General features: G+C 47.3%; 1 protein-coding gene across 3 annotated transcripts in view; it reads right to left on the bottom strand.

The window, feature by feature from the left end:
- The window catches only part of myo1cb (myosin Ic, paralog b), an 87,331-nt gene that overhangs the window by 71,653 nt on the left and 8,178 nt on the right, over positions 1-7,500 (bottom strand). The window contains exon 1 of one of the 3 annotated variants that reach the window (XM_083773476.1): positions 5,573-5,697. The exons of the other annotated variants lie outside the window; for them this stretch is intronic. The gene's annotated coding sequence lies outside the window, so the exon portion shown is untranslated. Of the gene's footprint in view, positions 1-5,572; positions 5,698-7,500 lie in introns of those variants that run through there. 3 annotated transcript variants of the gene reach the window in all.

A 7,500-nucleotide genomic window follows, 5' to 3' on the forward strand; every position in this document is an offset into this window, starting at 1 on the left:
TGAGATGGAAACACAGTCAGTCTCACCATATTAAAAAAATCACACCTGTGTGAAGTGAGCGGCGCTCTTATCATCATTAGTCTCATGTGTGTGAATAAGTGTTGATTTTGTCGACTAAAACTAAGACTAAATATAGTGACAATTTCGTCAACATGTTAGGAAGGGACTAGTGGACAAGAGATCCAGTACACTTTTTTTTTACACTTGGTTGCATGCTGAAAATAGCAGATCTACAAGCTCACAATGGGTCGCCAAAACACATTACATTCCACTAAATCAACTGTAGATTTAGTCGACTAAAATATTGTGATATTTAGACAACTAAAACTAGACTAACGCCAAAACATTCCAGGCGACTAAAATGTGACTGAAACTAAACTATTGAAGAGACTAAAGACTAAAACTAAAATCTAAATTAATCTATAGATCCATTTCCCCCCCCCCCCGATTAATAATTAATACATTAGCATGTGCTGTGTGTTACACTTAGTTATAGGGCTGCACGATTAATCGAAATTTAATCAAAATCGCGATTACAAAAAAATCAAAATCAAAACTCGAAAGTCGGGTAGTGTACACCGTTTCTCCCATGTGTCTGACTCTGTGTTGACTGTGTACGTCGCCTCGGCTAAAAACACAAGGGAAACCTGTCTTATGTTTCGCCGTACGACCCGTTGCATCAGCGTGCTAAAAAAAATAGCTGATCTGCAAGCTCACAATGTCGCCTCCGCAACACGCTGTGAGCTAGTATAGATCGTCTATTTTCAGCACGCGTAAAAATGGAGGACGAGACGTTCAGAAACCTTCGCCTTCACGGTACACAAGCTGGCTGTCACAAGTTGAAAAGAGATGTGGTCCATATGACGAGACATAGTCAAAATGGAAAACGATTAGGCCTACAGATTCAGTGGCATTTCACATTGCATGGGTGGAGGAAGAGTGGGCACCTAAACGTTAAATTGGCTACTTCTTTTAAAGAGTAAATTTGGACATATTGTAAACGTTTTCACTCGTTTAATCCCAAAGGGGATTTATCTTTCTTTGTTTAAAAGGATCCCTGGCCAGACAAATATGCCTTAAAACACTATAAACCCTCTATATCAAAAAAAACTTTCATAAACAGAGAATCTTTCCCTCAATAGGAACTGCTCCTGTCCAAGTTGAGGATGTCATGTGACATACTGTATGTCCATGTGTGGTCCAGGCCCAGGGAATGTATGCAATGCACATGCTAATAAATAATATTGCTTTGATGCTCATATTATTCTTAGGAAGTATTACGTTGTTTTTTTATTAGCATATGCATTCCATAGGGCTGGGCTAGCTTTGGTCCATAGCCTTAGTGCTTAGGGCTATACACACACGCACACACACACGCACACACGCACGGCAGTTTTGTGCACCAACAAATATAGCCTATCTACAAGCTCGCAACCACGGTGTGAGCTTGTAGATCTGATAGTTGTACAGCTCTAGGATTGAATTGTAAAGAATAGCATTCATAAAAGCAGCCAGCGTTGTAAAGTTTTCTACCAATCACTGCAGACCCCACACATTTCTACCAATCACTGCAGACCCCACACATTTCTACCAATCACTGCAGACCCCGGGGCAGACCAAGGACCAATCACATCGACTATCTGGCCTTGGAACGTCTCGGGATCCCCCCCAGGAGGAAGTCACTAATGTAGCTCTGGAGAGGGAAGTCTGGAGCTCTCTGGTGGTGCTGTTGCCCCCGCGACCCGACTACGGATAAGCGGTTGAAGGTGGATGTGTCACAGTATGTGGCTGTGTGTGGGCGTCGGCTTTCCTCCCAGCTTCCAGCCTTCATTGGCACACCTGTGTGTGGTCACCTCCTCATCGCACTCAATTGACACACCTGCCGGCCATCAACTCTTCAGCCCCGACAGTATTTAAACCCTGGTCTTCACTCCACTCGTCGCCAGATCACTGTACAACCTTTCATGGACCTAGCTCTCCTGTTCATCCGTCTGCTTGTTGTCTGCCTGCCGTCTGCCCTGCCTGCTCTTGTCAGCATGCATGTTTTGTTTTATGCTACCTTCCCATTCACTCATTGTGAATAAATACCTTAACTTGGTTCCTGCGTTTGGCTCTGCTTTTGGGTTCAACTTTCTGCATACCATGACAGGATGGATGGAGGGTTAATTAAAAATCACACAAGTGAGGGTGCTCTTATCATCGTAGTAAAATTGTCCATTCATTGCTGATGGGAATTTAAGGACAGAGTTTGTGCACACACACAGCTGGACATAGCAAGGGCTAAGGCCCCTCAAAAACACCTTTAGAAAAGGAGCATTCAGTGATTTGGATTCTCCCCAAATCCAAATGGATTTCAACACACACACACACACACACACACACACACACACACACACACACACACACACACACACACACACACACACACACACACCACACACAGATTGTCCAATACATTCACCCATTCACACAGGTGGAGGAAACCATGCAAGGCACCAACCAGCACATCAGGAGCAATCAGGGGTTCAGACTAGAGTCTTGCTCAAGGACACTTCGACACTTAAGGTCATTACACACTGGCGAATTAGCGACGCGATGCGAATAAGCGATCTGAAAATGCGAAATATTGCATGTTGCAGTTCGCCTGCGAATCTCTGCAAAATACGACACCAGAGCGAACAAATAAAAGCGAAAACGGTCGCATTTTCGCACATTCGCCACTGATGTGGAAGCTTGCATGGACTTCAATAGTTTTTTTTTAAATGCGAATTATTCGATCCACAGGGATCGAACCGGGAACCTTGCGGTTGTGAGTTTAACGTCAATATTCAGTGTGAGTTTAACGTCAATATTCAGTGAGTTTAACGTCAATATTCAGTGAGTTTAACATCAATATTCAGTGTGAGTTTAACGTCAATATTCAGTGTGAGTTTAACATCAATATTCAGTGTGAGTTTAACATCAATATTCAGTGTGAGTTTAACATCAATATTCAGTGTGAGTTTAACATCAATATTCAGTGTGAGTTTAACATCAATATTCAGTGTGAGTTTAACGTCAATATTCAGTGTGAGTTTAACGTCAATATTCAGTGTGAGTTTAACGTCAATATTCAGTGTGAGTTTAACATCAATATTCAGTGTGAGTTTAACATCAATATTCAGTGTGAGTTTAACATCAATATTCAGTGTGAGTTTAACATCAATATTCAGTGTGAGTTTAACGTCAATATTCAGTGTGAGTTTAACGTCAATATTCAGTGTGAGTTTAACATCAATATTCAGTGTGAGTTTAACATCAATATTCAGTGTGAGTTTAACATCAATATTCAGTGTGAGTTTAACATCAATATTCAGTGTGAGTTTAACGTCAGTGTGAGTTTAACGTCAGTGTGAGTTTAACGTCAGTGTGAGTTTAACGTCAGTGTGAGTTTAACGTCAGTGCGAGTGTTGCACTACAACCAACCATGAGGACTTCATGTTGACACAAAGCACTAAACCACCATAATAATAACAAAGCAACACAAAATGACCTTTCTGACGTAGAATAATTAACTCAGAGAGATGCCGTGTTCATCAGGGGTTCCCAAAGTGGGGTCTGGGGACCCCCAGGGGTCCATGAGGGAGTTCCAGGGGGTCCCCATCTAAATGATAGTTTGGAACCAGGGGTGCAGTCAGACAGATATTTAGTGAAGCCACTGAGGAAATCAGGATTTCCTGAAAGTTCATATAATGGCCTGTTGTGGCGCTGTCATTGGGCCCAAAAAAATACCCCATAGCTCCATAGAGCTCCATGTATTTGGGCCCAACTTCACCTAGACTGTATTACCTTAATAAACATGGTCATGAATACTTTCTGCTTCCAGTCACTAGTTTAAAGTCTCATTTCTCATGTCATAATATTCTTTTGGGAAAATTATGGTCCCATTTATTAAAAAAATGACATCTCTTCAAACATCTCTTCAAATGTGGGTCCCTGGCATAATATCACTTCAAATGGGGGTCCCTGGCATAATATCACTTCAAATGGGGGTCCCTGGCATATCTCTTCAAATGGGGGTCCCTGGCATGTCTCTTCAAATGGGGGTCCCTGGCATGTCTCTTCAAATGGGGGTCCCTGGCATGTCTCTTCAAATGGGGGTCCCTGGCATGTCTCTTCAAATTAGGGTCCCTGGAATATCTCTTCAAATGGGGGTCCCTGGCATAATATCTCTTCAAATGGGGGTCCCTGGCATATCTCTTCAAATGGGGGTCCCTGGCATGTCTCTTCAAATGGGGGTCCCTGGCATGTCTCTTCAAATGGGGGTCCCTGGCATGTCTCTTCAAATTAGGGTCCCTGGAATATCTCTTCAAATGGGGGTCCCTGGCATGTCTCTTCAAATTAGGGTCCCTGGAATATCTCTTCAAATTAGGGTCCCTGGCATAATATCTCTTCAAATGGGGGTCCCTGGCATATCTCTTCAAATGGGGGTCCCTGGCATATCTCTTCAAATGGGGGTCCATGGCATGTCTCTTCAAATTATTATACAGTGTTTATAGTGTTCATTAATAATGTGTAGTTATGATAACAGCAGTGTTTCCAGTGACTCATGGTCACACAGACAAGATAAAGGTTTACAACAACAAACACTGCAGACTGGCAACTACACACAAGACACTTTGTAACGAATACAAACACTTTGTAACAACTACAAACAGCACTTTACAAACAACGAAATACAGACACTTTGTAACAGCGTGGGACACAAAGTGACATAATGTAACACAAAGTAACACAAGGTAACACTTCGCCACAAACAACTGTGGCAACAATAATGTACCAAAGTAGCAACAGCCGTCTGTCTGTCTGTCTGTCTGTCTGTCTGTCTGTCTGTCTGTCTGTCTGTCTGCCTGTCTGTCTGTCTGTCTGCCGGGTGGAAACAAAAACTATCTCCCACTAAACAGCCGGCTATAGCTTAGCGGTAGCTCTGGTCCATAGCCTCCTACTATGTGGACCAGAGGTAGCCCCGACACGGTCCCTCATTCTGTCGCTCCGTGAGAGGGACTGAGGCCAGGGACTGTACCGGCCGGGCTACCTCCAACCTAGCCCCGGTACAGTCCCGTTGTTGGAGCCCCAGAGGGCGGAGGGGAGGGTCTAGCGTACCGGGGCTAGGAGGGTCCGTACCGGGGCTAGGACGGTCCCCGTACCGGGGCTAGGAGGGTCCGTACCGGGACTATAGGAGGGTCCCCGTACCGGGGCTAGGAGGGTCTCCGTACCGGGGCTAGGGGGTTAGAGAGAGAGACTCTCTGGTCCATTACAGCTATGAGGACCAGAGCTAGAGAGAGACAAGACAAGCATGGCGGAGAAGCAGCGCTACACTTTGATTTATAACTTTATAAATGCATCCGTGTATATAAACCTATACAACACGTTCCTGCTATTAGCACATGTTACACTAACACACACACACACACACACACACACACACACACACACAGACACAGACACACGTATATTAGTCTGCGGTCAAACCGAGTGGAAACAAGAAGCAACTCTTCGTGACTTCCAGAGAGAGGGTTAGAGTTGATCCTACCTTCCTTCACACGCCGAGGAGGACCGTCTCTCTAGGCGGGGCTGGGCTGCTCGCTGAGCGGACACAACGCTCTGCTCTGCTCGCTGAGCGGACACGAAAATAACGATACGAAACACAGAGAGAGTCCCGGCCGGTTGATCCTGGTGGATGGGGCTATAGACAGGTCCTTACTGTGATTGTCTGTCTGTCTGTCTGTCTGTCTGTCTGCCCGGCAGAGAGACTGAAGTTCACACACAGAGAAATAGCTCTTCCTTATCAAATATCCTTCTCTCTCTCTCTCTCTCTCTCTCTCTCTCTCTCTCTCTCTCTCTCTCTCTCTCTCTCTCTCTCTCTCTCTCTCTCTCTCTCTCTCTCTCTCTGTTAATGTGTAACTATTTAATTAATAGTTCCACAGCCTACATACATACATATATATACATATACGGTATATATATATATATATATATATGTGTATCACACATACAGGGTGTTTCTCACTGACCACGTGACCAGAAGGAGAAATGTAGTCAAAGTTTATAAAAACTAAAAAAAAGTTGATCCAACTTTTCCCTTTTTTTCAGATCCCTGAAGAACCAGGAAGTAAGTATCTCTGTCTCTCTCTCTCTCTCTCTCTCTCTCTCTGTCTCTCTCTCTCTCTCTCTCTGTCTCTCTCTGTCTCTGTCTCTCTCTCTCTCTCTCTCTCTCTCTCTCTCTCTCTCTCTCTCTCTCTCACACACACCCATATTATGCCCAAACCACCCCCCCCCCTGTACCCACATAGCCCACATACCAGCACAAACACACACACACACACACACACACACACACACAACCTGGGGAGAGCAACAGACTGACCTCATGCTGCCTTCTATGCATGAGGAGTCCAAGCTGCTTCTTTACACCTGACAGGATGGGGAGAGTTTCCCCGGTTGGACGTAGCGCGTGGAAGGAACACGTTATTCCGACCAGTTCCTTTCCCCTCCATCAGGCGCCCCGGCTGGCCAGGGGGAGGCAGTATAGAGACCAGTTCCTTTCCCCTCCATCAGGCGCCCCGGCTGGCCAGGGGGAGGCAGTATAGAGACCAGTTCCTTTCCCCTCCATCAGGCGCCCCGGCTGGCCAGGGGGAGGCAGTATAGAGACCAGTTCCTATCCCCTCCATCAGGCGCCCCGGCTGGCCAGAGGGAGGCAGTATAGAGACCAGTTCCTTTCCCCTCCACCAGACGCCCCGGCTGGCCAGGGGGAGGCAGTATAGAGACCAGTTCCTTTCCCCTCCATCAGGCGCCCCGGCTGGCCAGGGGGAGGCAGTATAGAGACCAGTTCCTTTCCCCTCCATCAGGCGCCCCGGCTGGCCAGGGGGAGGCAGTTTAGAGACCAGTTCCTTTCCCCTCCATCAGGCGCCCCGGCTGGCCAGGGGGAGGCAGTTTAGAGACCAGTTCCTTTCCCCTCCATCAGGCGCCCCGGCTGGCCAGGGGAAGGCAGTATAGAGACCAGTTCCTATCCCCTCCATCAGGCGCCCCGGCTGGCCAGGGGGAGGCAGTATAGAGACCAGTTCCTTTCCCCTCCATCAGGCGCCCCGGCTGGCCAGGGGGAGGCAGTATAGAGACCAGTTCCTATCCCCTCCATCAGGCGCCCCGGCTGGCCAGAGGGAGGCAGTATAGAGACCAGTTCCTTTCCCCTCCACCAGACGCCCCGGCTGGCCAGGGGGAGGCAGTATAGAGACCAGTTCCTTTCCCCTCCATCAGGCGCCCCGGCTGGCCAGGGGGAGGCAGTATAGAGACCAGTTCCTTTCCCCTCCATCAGGCGCCCCGGCTGGCCAGGGGGAGGCAGTTTAGAGACCAGTTCCTTTCCCCTCCATCAGGCGCCCCGGCTGGCCAGGGGGAGGCAGTTTAGAGACCAGTTCCTTTCCCCTCCATCAGGCGCCCCGGCTGGCCAGGGGGAGGCAGTATAGA

The sequence above is a fragment of the Protomyctophum parallelum genome (genome assembly GCF_964188405.1).
Source record: "Protomyctophum parallelum genome assembly, chromosome: 9".
NCBI lineage: Eukaryota > Metazoa > Chordata > Actinopteri > Myctophiformes > Myctophidae > Protomyctophum > Protomyctophum parallelum.